The following is a 14,724-nucleotide window of genomic DNA, read 5'->3' on the forward strand; positions in this document are numbered from 1 at the left end:
CGTTTGAGTTTGCGATATATGTAATGTAAAATGCATTAAGACACGTTTAACATGATATGTCATTATAATGTACCCGTCTTATAATTAGACTTGCATGTTTTAATGCTTATTTAGTTCAGGGAACTCCAATAAACGTTTTCAAAGACTCTAATTGCTTTAACGAACGTTCATTAAATTGATAATTTAATTTTGCTTATGGTAACCCATAAGGCTGTTTGCTGTACCGTTCATACAGTCACAAAACTTTCATTTTATCCTAATAGACTGAACGTAATTTGGTACCGCGCAAGTGGTGGATGTGCCAGTTTTTGTTAGTGTACGATAAGGTATTCTAATTGTTTATTAACTATTTGGAGTATGAAAGTAGCTATTTACTTTAATGTACATAGCGTAAAAAATAGTTGTTTACTTAATTGTATACATAATGTGTTCGGAATAATTGTATATTTTATTGTAATTACAGTGCGAACGTGTTTATTTTACCGTATACACAGTGTAAACTTAATTGTTAAACATTCTGTACATAAACTGAGCGTAATAGAATAAGTTACTGCACGTATTGTGAATCTGACTGTTTAATATACGATACATAAGCGTACATATAATTGTCCCGTCCCGCCAAACATGCTCGCCCTTTCAGCCGTGGAAGCGTTATAATGTGACGGTCAATCCCACTATTCGTTGGTAAAAGAGTAGCCCAAGAGTTGGCGGTGGGTGGTGATGACTAGCTGCCTTTCCTCTAGTCTTACACTGCTCAATTAGGGACGGCTAGCGCAGATAGCCCTCGCGTAGCTTTGTGCGAAGTTCAAATTCAATTCATATAATTGTTTATTTTACTGCACATTAAATAAACATATATAGTTATTTACAATGTGAATGTAATTTTTTATCTTACTATATCCTAAAATGAGTGTAATTTAGTACATGTATATATAATGTATTAACGGTAAAATAGTTATTAAAAATTAACTTTTGAATAATCCTATATATTTTATCTTATATAATTGTAGACCTTTTATCATCTTTTTCGCCTGATGTTTTTTCCCTAAGCTTCTATCATCCTCTGAAGATTAACAACAAAAGGCTCTAAAAATCAAGTAATCTGGGAACATCTTAATTTATAACGTTATAAATAGTTCCCCCTCCTGCGCTATACTTGCTACTTGCTCTTAACGGGCCGTGTGTTTGATAAAGGCTTAATCTTTCCTACGATATAGTTTTTCAATTGCTTGTATATGGTCAGATATTGAAACCCTCTGCTTAATTTATCAAATATAAGAACGAAAAGTCTACTGGTAGTCCCACCTTGAGCCTTCGAGCTGTCGTAAATGAACGATTGATTAAAGCTCAAATGACGGGTATGTAGCGAGCTGACGATACCAGCAACTCGACCACAAGTGACAAATTATGCTCAATGCTTAAATATAGGTTGAAATCAAGGAACTTATTTTTGCCTCTGTGGTTTTTCAGATTAACTGTCCTTTCCATTTGATACTATATATATATATATATATAAACATACTTCTTTTCACGACTAGGTCTAGCATTATTAACTATAATATAGGCCTGTGTATATCCCCAACGATGTTACTGTATTCGTGAAATAACATTCGTGTTATATAGAGATGTTTTTATCCACAAAAATGTAGTATGTATTGGTGCATATAAAAAACGGTGTTATTCTCGAACACAAAGTGATCCTACGCATATACTATAAAAATACAATAATATTCTCTATTTTGTGATACACGTAAACTTTAAAGTGTATTAAATTATAACCTAGAAAAAAATGCTTTGTTTCATATTACATGCTGAAAAAATATAGCGTAGGTAGATAGACATTTCTTTTTTTTTACATTCTCGAAAATAGGGTTGGTACGCGGAGTATTGGGCTGATTGGATTTTGTCACTATATCCTTTGCTCTATTGGTACTTTAAACTTTTGCGGGGCATTTGGGTTTAGGCCTCCAGTGAAATTCAATTGATTTGACACCGATTTGACTTACAACGCTAGAATCCGGGTTTCGATACCCGTGGTGGGCAGAGCACAGATAGCCCATTGTGTAGTTTTGTGCTTAATTCATCTAATTGGTTGAAAAAATTTAGGGTCGGGTAACCGGAAACAAAGCATTTTTTTTTTCCTAGGCCTAAGATGAGCGCCAAATCCACATTTATTTCTACATAGTTTACAGAAAGTTCCCACATATTTTCTCTACGATTTAGTAATTAAAAAAGTATTTTACCAATGGTTTTATTTTTACAAACTTGCTTCCGAAACAACTCCAGTAATGAAGTCAGTTTGTTGATAGGAACTTTAGTTAGCATTCTTACTAGCCAATGGGTTAAAATGTTTCAAAATTATACTCTTAGCGAACGGTTCAGCATGTCCAGTTTTGACCGAACTACATTTTTTCTGTGCCAATTTTCATTAGTGAAAGAATCCGTACAAAGTTTAAAGTTTTTATTACATAAGATCGTAACTGGACCATGACCCAAAATCCTCCTTCCATTTTTACTTTTATTTTGCCCTGAAAACTTTGTTTTCCTTTTCGTTTTGCTTTACGTAAAAGAAAAAATTTGGTAAGTCTTTGATAATATAAGGTGTAAGAGTTTCAGCATCTTCTTAGTTTTCTTCAAAGTAGTAATGCATACTCTAGCAAGAATTAAAGCTTATATACAAATGTGCATCAGTTTTTCTTCTAATTACGAGAGTGGATTCTCAGTCAGTTTAGACTCCAACTTTCTTTTTATCATCCAATGGACTCAGCGCATGGGTTGGTTTTATAGACAACTTCAAATCCCACACCTTGAGTAAGGGAGGACTCAAAAGGTTTTAAACTTTCCAACCACCACATGATTAGACAGAATGAGACCTGAAATGATCCGAGAATGCACTAGTGCTAGTGTGAGCTACAAACTGAATCCGAAAATGTATAACACAGAGTAATATAATGCATTGACCAAAGAGCAAGCTTAGATTATATGCTTTCAATAATTTCACTTTTTTTAACATTTATATCCTAATAGAGGTAAAGTGTTGATGGTAAGGTTACACAAGTTATATGACGGTTTAATGGTTGATTTGCTTTATTATCTAATACTCAGAGAAAATCATACTTTTATAAGTAAGCCTTTAGAAAGGCCATAAAATCTGTTAGGGTAGGTTTTCAGCAACCTCAAGGTTTATACTTGAAGTTGATGATTCCAACCTTATGACAGTAAAATTTTATCTGAACCTTGATCGTCTCTAAACTTTCTCACTCTAAGAAAATATCTGCTCATTACTGAAAAAATATACATGAAACTGAATTTACCATTCGCTTCACGACTTGTCACGGAATTATCCCAGCTTCGGAGAATTCCACCCCTCATCAAACATACAATGTACACTTCACCACTATAAAAAGCCCAGTCTTGTTTTTTTTTAATTCTATCAAGGGTTACTTGGCCCTCTTTTTTCTTGAAACCATAAAAAGCAGCAACATTAATATAAAAGGGGGGGGGGGTAAATATTCTCCAAGTTTTTATCCACTTTTACATTAGTTCTTTACAGCGTTTGCCCATTTATATAACTTGGATCATTTGTTGATGTCACATCTCTGTATTGTTGATCCCTGATCCCAGCTTTGCTCTTTTTCTACGCTGTAATAGTTTCTTCTTCATTTCTAGTTTGGCATCTCTTCTAGTCAGTTCTTTAACATCCTTTACCTTTTCCCACACTGCCCATCACCGGTAATGTTCGTCCCTATCTAAGTAAACTTTTCCCACACTGTCCATCACTGGTAATGTTCGTCCCTATCTAAGTAAACTTTTCCCACACTGTCCATCACTGGTAATGTTCGTCCCTATCTAAGTAAACTTTTCCCACACTGTCCATCACTGGTAATGTTCGTCCCTATCTAAGTAAACTTTTCCCACACTGTCCATCACTGGTAGTGTTCGTCCCTATCTAAGTAAACTTTTCCCACACTGTCCATCACTGGTAATGTTCGTCCCTATCTAAGTAAACTTTTCCCACACTGTCCATCACTGGTAATGTTCGTCCCTATCTAAGTAAACTTTTCCCACACTGTCCATCACTGGTAATGTTCGTCCCTATCTAAGTAAACTTTTCCCCTGGTTCCAACTTTTTACCTTCGATTTAACTAGCGTAAACTATCAACTTAAAAATACAAGCACATTTCTGGAATCTAGAGTTGGATTCTAAAAATGTTCTTTATATTCTAGCTTTGAATTATGGTCACTTAACGTTTTATAGTGGAAACAAAGACAGTGTAACTGTAAGTTTCTTTATCGAGTGTCGAAATTTTGTTCCTGTAAAAATCAAATTGTTTTCATGTAACTATGTGCATTAATCTAAATATATCATACGGTTCAACTTCGTGCAGTTTTGGTGACGTATTTTACTAAAAAACATTAACGTGCTTTTAACAACCCCTCGGATTCTTAGCGTTTGTCCAATAACTCTGTGATTAAACGTTAGATACCAACCAACACAGAGTTAATGATATCCCCCCAAAACATGGCCTTCTATGTATTTGTGCCCCCAGTGGCACAGCGGTATGTCTTCGGACTTACAACGCTAGAATCCGGGTTTCGATACCCGTGGTGTGCAGAGCACAGATAGCCCATTGTGTAGCTTTGTGCTTAATTAAAAACAAACAAACAAACAATCTATGTATTTCTATCTAATAAATGAACGGACTCAGTCAGAATTATCTAATAAGCTTCCTAAAAAAAACACACACAATGTTCGTATGTTACAAGTTGACATGGAAGATATAAGCTTATATATATATTTCTTAAAATACATTCATGTTCCATGTGTTCTTTTATTTATTTATTGTCAATGATATTTTAGCATGCAAGCCAGAAATTAAACCACAGAGCTCGTGATGGCTTTGCGGGTATTCGTATTTAAATACGTTTACAATAGTACAAACCTGAAATGTCATTATTGTACTTTCTAATAGGATTTAAAACATTTTCCTGTAGTTATATAATTTCGTTTTCACGCTTTGGTATTGTACGTACCTGCCTATCATCATTTTATTCTTATAAATGGGATGTTTGTATTAAAACCTGTCTCATATGATTGTCACTGTGAAGTTGTAACAGATAAATAAAATATTATTATCGCTATAAGGTTATACCTGACAGACGGGATGTTGTTATCACTATACAGCTGCGTCTGACAAACAGGATATTATTTTTACTGTGTAGCGTTATGTGATAGACGTGATATTGTCCTCCCTATACAGCTGCGTCTGACAAACAGGGTATTATTTTTACTGTGTAAAAATATTTGATAGACTGAATATTGTTCTCACTATACAGCTGCGTCTGACAAACAGGATATTATTTTTATTGTGTAAAAATATTTGATAGACTAAATATTGTTCTCACTATACAGCTGCATCTGACAAACAGGTATTATTTTTATTGTGTAAAAATATTTGATAGACTGAATATTGTTCTCACTATACAGCTGCATCTGACAAACAGGATATTATTTTTAGTGTGTAGCATTATCTGATAGACGGAACTTCGTTATCATTATATAGCTGTATCTGAAAAACAAGGTATTATTTTTACTGTATGTAGTATATTGTGATAGAAAGAACATTATTCTCCCTATACAGCTGCATCTGACAAACAGGGTATTTTTACTGTGTAGTATTATCTAATAGACGGAATATTGTTCTCAGTATATAGCTGCATTTGAAAAACGGGGTATTATTTTTATTGCGTGCAGCATTGCTTGATAGACAGAATATATAGCTGCATCTGACAAACAGATATGAATTTTCATTGTGTCATTATCTGATAAAAGAAATATTTTTGTAACCATACAGCTGTATCAGACAAACGGGGCGTGATTTTTACTGTGTAGCATTATCTAATAGACGGAATATTGTTCTCAGTATATAGCTGCATTTGAAAAACGGGGTATTATTTTTATTGCGTGCAGCATTGCTTGATAGACAGAATATACAGCTGCATCTGACAAAAAAGGGTATTATTTTTACTGTGTGCAGCATTATTTCATAAACGGAGTATTGTTCTTACTGTATAGCTGCATCTGACAAACAGATATGAATTTTCATTGTGTCGTTATCTGATAAAAGAAATATTTTTGTAACCATACAGCTGTATCAGACAAACGGGGCGTGATTTTTACTGTGTAGCATTATCGGAAGAATGGGATATTATCGTCACCATGCAGCTGTACCTGAAAAATGTGATGCTATGTTTACTGAATAGCAGTATCTGGACGACGAAGTCTTGTTTCCACTATGTACCTGAATATTTGATAGATGGGCTGTTTTCAATATATACTTCGGTTCGATAGATAGCACTAATTATCATCTACCATTATTTGATATAATGAATTTTATTGTCATTATTTAAGTAAACGTAATATAATAATAGTGCTGTATCATTGTAAATTTATGTTTATGATAGATTAAATATCTCTCTGTTTGTGGCTGATAGTCAGTGTCAAAATGTATCTACTCATGATAAGCAGAATACGGGTTTAGCTACTTCCGATGTGCGACACTTTGTTGTCGTTTTGCGTTGTATATACCTATTTCTTGCTACTTTTTATAATTAATTTAAGTAACAGAATATTTATTTGCGCATGATATAAAAAAAATCACTGAGTGATGAACTTGACTTCTCCAATAGTCTTGGTTTATCATCTAAAGTCCTGTAAACTCAGAGCACTTACCACATTTGTCTAATATACGTCAAGGCAAAATCTATGAACTCAAAGTGTTTTCCTGCTGAAAAAAACTACGAAGTAGTTTCTCACTCATAACTCGAGTTAACGACCGACTCTGGGTTGAGAGAAGGCAATCATTTTGGTTCTTTCACAAACCATAATAAAGCTTATTAAACTAAGCATGGATATATATCACTCCGAAGAAGTCGACTAAAACACTAAAGTTGTTACCCGAGAGAAAAATCATAATCACAAGTTCTTAAGTAGTAAAATTTCTACTGAATAAAAACTGTCTGCTGTGATGTTTAAAGCAATATATAATCTTAACGCCTATCGCACCTCCATCTTACGTTTAATAGCCCAACACAGCACTGAAAAAGAATGGCTCAGTTACACAATGTGTATTGGGATTCCAAAAGTACTAAGAAGGTTGAAAATTAGTTGAAAAAACAGTAAAATTGAAACTCTTCTTGTTATATACGATGTATATTGTACTTTGTAGCTCAGAGTTAGAGATTTATCATGACAATAAATTGTAGAAAAAGATACTTATTACATACTTTTAACCAAGAAGAGAAGTTACGAAAAGCCTTTTTTTCTGAAATAATTCGTGTTGAATAGAGTAATCGCAAAATCGAGCATGGATATTCACAGAGCACGGATAAAACACGATAAACATTCATTAAAAAGTACCCTTAACACGTATGTACATAAAGCACTAATACTGTCGAATTTATAAGTTTTTAATCTGTATAACTTTCAATTCATCTGATCCTATTTAATTAATTCACAAAATTCAATATCACAGCGATCTGTCGTTATTTTTATAATTTTCTATCATTATGAAGTTCTTGACCACTTACTCTGAAGACGTGTTCTTTAACTGTTGATTATGTTTCTTCTTCAACAAATTATGTGAGTTTTTTGGTTGTTTTTTGTGTGTGTTTCCTGTACTTCTGTGAAGGTCAATAGGACGATAACCGAGGTCTGAAGCACTTAATGATCAGTGTAAATTGATACAAAGAAAGTACTGAACAGCGACCAAGAGTTTCATCCTTGAGTGCCGTTTTACATGTAAGTTATCACACACTTTCCAGATAATCAGTGTACTTCTAACATAAAAGCTGTTGTCAGATTATTCTGTAACCTTGGGATTCGTATCCATACTTTAATTGAACTCTACTATTTTTGACTTTGATATTGAATATAGCATTAAAGTTAAAGTCCAGAAAAATCCTTAGCATTAAAGTTAAAGTCCATAAAAATCCTCCTTACTTTAATTCAACTCTACTATTTTTGACTTACCGGGCGTGCATAGCCCACAGGTTAGCGTGCCGGACCATGGATTCGAGGATCACATCCCGTTTGTGCAAAAAAACTCACTGTGCGCTTTGGAGCCATGGGTGTGCCATACAACTGACGGTCAGTTAGGAAGAGCTTCAGAGTTGGCGACATGTACTGTTGACCAGCTATGTACCCTCTAGTCTAACAGTTGAAAACCAGCCTTACGTACAAAATTTGTAAATAAACAATTATTTCTGAAATGTTCATCTCATTAGTCAGAAGTAATTTAATCAAAAATCTTTTATCATATACTTACTAGGATTTTTATGGACTTTAACTTTAATGCTAAGGATTTTTATGGACTTTAACTTTAATGCTATATTCAATATCAAACAACTGTAACTTAAAAATCCTTCTCTGAACCAAACTCTGTCTTTTTAATTAGGCCTCATACCAAACTTCAATCTAGATGGTTAGGGCGGTCGAATCGTAATCTGCGGGTTACGGGTTCGAATCCCCTTCCCACCAAACATGAGACCAAGAGGAGCTGGATCGCAAACTTCTGTTGTTGTAAGCCAAGTAATATTGCAATAAATGTTTATCCCCCGGTGGGAAAAAACGGTAAGTTTACGGACTTACAACGCTAAAAATTCTTAAACAAATAAACCAATCAATTTGTAACTTATAGATATGCATCTCTTTCATGCCTTATGCTTCAACATCATTACATGTTACAAATTAGAACTTAAAATCTCCAAGAACCTCGTACATTAATTAATTCATATGGCAGATATCAAATCGACCTGCTTTATACACTTTCGTCATATATTTTCTACTTCTTAGCTGCTATATGTATCCGTATTATTTGATTTTTCACCAGGGCCGGGCTTGGTCAAGTGTTGAACGTGCCGGACTGTGAATCTGAGGGCTCGCGGTTACATACCGTCGCCACATAATCGCGCTCCGTAGGTGCGTTATTAGAGTGATGACCATATCTCATTAATCAATTACAGTATAGTTTGCGGTGGGTGTTATTGACTAGTTGTCTTTCCTATATACTCTATAAGTTCAAAATTAGGGCCGGCTTACGCAGATAGCCATTGTATAGCTATGCACGAATCAGAGGCATCACTACGCACTGGCGAGTCCTTTTGACGGTGATGGTTGATGAAAAGTCAGAATAGAAAACTGTGATTGAAACGCCGAAAATTCCCCACGAGTACGGGCCCGAGCCCAAAATCTTTAAGCACCTAGCGACGACTCTGGCGCAAATATCACAAACAAACCTCAAACTGATTACCCCCATAGTTGAACGATAAGCTAAATGTTGTGGTTCGATTCCTACGATGGGCACAGCATCGATAACCCATTAAACAGTTTTGCGCGTAAACAAATAAGCATGTTTACTTTAGTTTGGAACTTCCTCCAGATCTTTTGTTTGTTTGTTATGAATTTCGCGCAAAGCTACACGAGGGCTATCTTAGGGCTAGCCGTCCTTAATTTAGTAGTGTAAGACCAGAGGGAAGGCAGCTAGTCATCACCACCCACCGCCAACTCTTGGGCTGCACTTTTACCAACGAATAGTGGGATTGACCGTCACTTTATAACGCCCCCACGGCTGAAAGGGTGTGACGGGGATTCGAACCCGCGACCCTCAGCTTGCGAGTCGAGCGTCCTAGCCACCTGGACATGCCGGGCCCCAGATTTTTTGACAAAATGACTCGATATTAGGAATCTTTCAAAAAAAAAAACATTACGTTTAGGCTTTCGAAATTTTCATTTTAGGATCCTCTAATTAGGGGGGGGGGATTACCTACATAGAGTTAAGTTTAAATTGTCAAAAGATATGGCGATAATCATTTAAAATATGATAAACAAAATATGTTAGGCAGTTGCAGTATGCTGTGAATTTTCACCAGTAATGTTCTAGTTTAATAGCAGCATTAGTTGAAGATCATATATTATTTAGAATGAATGCTTCATTGGTCTGAGCTGTTCAGTTGGGTTTATTTTCTATCGTATACATTGCTCCAGTATCTTCTACTGTACGCGACTTTACGAAAGGTCTGAAAACTTATGCACGTAAGTAAGTATTCCGATAACTACTCACGTATGTTTACATATATGTCTAAAACAGTTGACTTTCAATTGAGTAAATTAACGGGTTTCCCTTGCAGTTAGATCCAAGTACACGAATTATGTCTGTTTGATTAGCCTTTAATTGAAATAGTCAAGTAGCTTTCAACGCCATCTGTCGTATATATATCTACTGAGGCACGTGTTATGATTAGATAATATGTCACTCAATCTTCGTAAACATTTTGTGCCCACTACACTCAATATAAATGAATGCACCCACATCTAAAATGTCCAGATAAAACAGTTGACCTGCTGCAAAAATCTTGTAACAGCAGTCCAAGAAAATGACACCTATCTAAAAACATAATTCAGTCATCACTTGTGAAGTAACTCTCTTTAATTAAGCCTAGAATTACCGATTTGGTTCGACCCCTTCGACTTTTTTTAAACACAATTTTCTAAACTACTTTTACACCAAACTGATTGAGGATTTATGAATTGTTTTTCATTAGAAAACTCCTAGTAACAAGTATTACACAAAACAATTTATCAATACTTCTAGTTAATCCCCCTAATTACTGCTGAGGTTCTCAATGCATTTTGCAAAGAAAATGAGTGATTTTGTTTGACTTTTTCTTTTATCAGTTCCTTAAACTGTTTTAGCATGCAAAAACATCAAATAACTCAGTATTTTGCAATATGTGGACCCCCCCAGTAGAGAACGGTATATGTCAAGTCGGTTATTTGAGGGTTGAGTCTTATTAAACTTCTAGAATGTGTGCAAGAGATCCGAAAACGCTGGGTACTTATTATCTCATAAAAATATTTCTGTCGACGTGTAATACAACTACTTTCGATAACTGTTTAGTGTAATATTTTTTAATAAAGAAAGATAAAATTCATTCCATTAACTGAAATCTACTTAAGCCATCATTTTTCTTAAAAACAATTTTTAAGTTACATTCTAATTCTTATTTCTAAAGCTTGCATTTCGTATTCCTCGTGTTTATTTTAAAAAATGAATTTTCTTTCATAGATGTTTTTTTAACAAATATTTTTTTTCAAAATTAGTAAATAGCATAATTCAACTACGACACAACTGACTTTTTTGGGTCTGTTTTTGTTTGTAGTTAAGCGCAAAGCTACACAATGGGCTATCTGTGCTGTGCCCACCAGGAGTATCGAAACCAGGTTTTCAGCTCTCTCTTTAGTGCCCCCCCCCAGTGGCACAGCGGTATGTCTGCGGACTTACAACGCTAGAATCCGGGTTTCGATACACGTGGTGGGCAGAGCCCACATAGCCCATTATGTAGCTTTGTGTTTAATTACAAACAAACACTCTTTTTAGAAGATGTAAAAGTAGAGGCATTTCATGAGATATACTACAATATCATTTTTGTTGGATAACACGGAAAGATTGACCAACTAGTTTCAACTAGTGGTTTCAGCAGAATGTCTTAGCGATTTTATTTCAGTTCGGAAAACATTTAGAAGAACTGAAGAAAGATGTTAATCAGTATATTTTTCGTTTTAATTTTTATGGTCAAAACAAACATAATTTAGAAACAGGTGTCAGTGAGAATGAAAAACAGTTCTTATGTTTTAACAGAACTTTTTTGTTCCAGTTACGAACAGGTTGAAAAAGTTAATTTAAATATTAAAAGTAAAGGTTGTAGAGAAAATATGTCAACCAATTCGACAATAGAAGCACTAAAGAAAAATAAAACCTCTGTATTCTAAAAGTCTCTCAGTTGACAAAAAAAAAAGTTGCTAAATCAAAAGATGTGTTATTGAAGAAACGTTCTATAAAATTAAATTTTAGACATTTTGTGTTGGCAAAACAAACTAACGAATGGAACAAGACATTAAAGCCTTTAATTTGAAGATAAAAGCAGCAAAAATGAAACAACGTACTAGAATATGTCTAGGTAACACAGCTGGAAAAAAAGAAAAGTGTGAAGCCTTTATACTACTGGAAAAAAAAACCTGACAAATAAAAAAGCTGTTAGATTGTTTTCTGGACGAAACAACTTGAAAATGAAACGCTGTATTACAAATTTTCGTGTTGGTGACTCAAGTTCGGTTTCCTTTTACTTTTTGTACTGAACCAAGTCTTTAAAAAGACAAATGTATGGCATGGTGGTTAGGATGTTTGACTCAAATTTGCGGGTAGAGGACTCGAACCCCATTACCTAACATGTTCTCCCTTTCAGCTCTGGAGGCGTTATAATATGACTCTCAATCCCATTTTTCCCCAAGAGTTGACGGTGGGTAATGTTGACTAGCTGCCTACTCTTTAGTCCTACTCTCTAGTATATCACTTCTAAAGTAGTAACGATTAACGCAGATAGCTATCGAGTAGCTTTGCGCGAAATTAAAGAAACAAATAAAATAAAAAGATAAAACAAGACAAGATTACAATTACACGAGCTTCTTAGTGCCAGCTTTTGAAACAATACTGCATTAAGTTTTAGAGTATACCTCCTCGTGTGGTTGTATAATGTGAAAAAAAAGTAGTTGTTAACAGGGTTTGAGGTTAGAATATAGGGTTGTTGAATTATCAGCATGACAAGAAAATTAATAATTTCGGATGTGGATAACAAAGTCTTTGATAAAGCTAACGCAAATTTCAAGAAACAAAACTATTTCTATCCTGTGTATGGATTATATTATAGAATACAAATATTCCTTTTTTCGGTAAGTGTGGTTGGAGTTGGCTTATCAATATAGCAATTTTAATACCCCTTTATGTTAAAATTTCAGGTTTGTAAATTTCTACATCACATTTGCTCGCTCGCCCTCACGCGACTTTACACTATACTATAGAGATACCGCATTAAACAATGATCTAAAGACTGCATTACTATACAGAAAATTATTATGGATGGAATGTATTGTAACATGGACGCAAACTAATCAGTTACAGTAATCAGTTAATATATTATATTTCTCTGAACTGCATACTGATATCACGTTCAAAACAACTTCCCATGTTTGGCTAAATATTTTCAAACGAATGTTTAATACCTTATGGATTTTTGTTGTTGTTCGGTGTGGTCTATTACTTTTGTTAGGATAATCGAAGAGGTTACTTAGATCATACATCAATTTAAGCCTAAAACAGGAAATTAATATATTACGAACAACATAAAATAAACAATACATTTATCTCCTTTCTAATATCACACTGGTTTTCCCTTAGTTCGTCTCTGTTTCACAAGATTTTTTTAGAAAATCAGAATCGCGACCCCTAGTGACCACTCTGACAAAATGCCTAAACACGTTTTCAGCTTTCTAAGACTGTGTGCTCGGCTTCCTTAGCAGTTAGGCTAGAATAGGAAGGAACTATTATGTACGGCAAGGTAACTAGTTTCACGGAGACTTTGATGAAGTCACTCGCATCATCGAGTTCTTTCAAGAAGACAAAGAAGGAGAGAGATCTTGTTAGCGGCTCGGTGAGCAGGCCAAACGATATAGACTCATTACTGTCCGTCGTTAGTAACTGGTGCTTCGATGTTATTGGTCGCTTATGATACGAGAGATCCCTTGATAACTTGTTTTTAGCAGCAGCTCTTAATTCCAAAGTCGGGCACACGAAGACGACATGAACACAGCAGACCATTGTATGTTTTAATAACTATATTAATTCAGGTGAATAGTCGTGAGAATTTACATTTCAAGGCATATAACTATATAAGTATGTCCGTGCTTACGATCTTACAACTCAGTTTGTTTTCTATATCTTCAGGTGTACAACATTACACCTCAGTTTTTATTCACAAGGCTTTTATTCGTCGGATTATATATCAGACTATTAGTCTGTATTTTTTTCTCACATTCGTAATTCAGTCTTTTAATTAAAATATCCACGTTTATCAGATCATATCTCAATGTTTTATTCAATACCTTCAAAGTTATAGGATTACATTCCATTCTATTATGTAAAACGAAACTGCCGTACACGTTCAACTCGCGGGGAAAGACATAAAGACTCCCGGGGTGACACGGGGAGTCAGGGATCCTAAATGGTATTTACTTGGTTTAGTTATAAGCCGTCCAGCGGTTCGTCAGTTATAAATGGATACATATACAAAGACTTTTGTCAAATAAGAATTTAGATGTTCATATGTTCATCACGTTACGTCCCAGTTTTTTTTTTTTTAACATGTCTATGTTCACTAGGTCTTAGCTCAGTCTTTTATTATGTATGCACACTTAACAAGGTTATGTTTCAGTCTTTCAAGCAACTTGTTCAACACGTGTGTACAGGAGTTACATTTATTCAGTGCTTTTATCAATATTAACTTTTGATCAAAGCAAGTTACCTACATACGTTCGTCAAGTAATGGTTTAGATGTTTTCGGTTACTTTTCCATCTTTTGTTATATCTGCTCTTACATATGCACGCACACAGATATTTTGTTTATGTTTGTTGATTTTTTATTCTGTTTGTTATGGAACATCTTTTTTTTGTGTGTTCACTTTTACAAGGTTTTATCTTTATTAAAACACTACTATGTTAATATAGACGATTGTAAATAAAAAAAAATTAAAAAGTGGTCTTTTCTTGGAGCCCCCCAGTGGCACAGCGGTATGTCTGCGACTTACAACGCTAGAAACCGGGTTTCGATACC

Source organism: Limulus polyphemus, unplaced genomic scaffold (assembly GCF_000517525.1).
Source record: "Limulus polyphemus unplaced genomic scaffold, Limulus_polyphemus-2.1.2 Scaffold657, whole genome shotgun sequence".
NCBI lineage: Eukaryota > Metazoa > Arthropoda > Merostomata > Xiphosura > Limulidae > Limulus > Limulus polyphemus.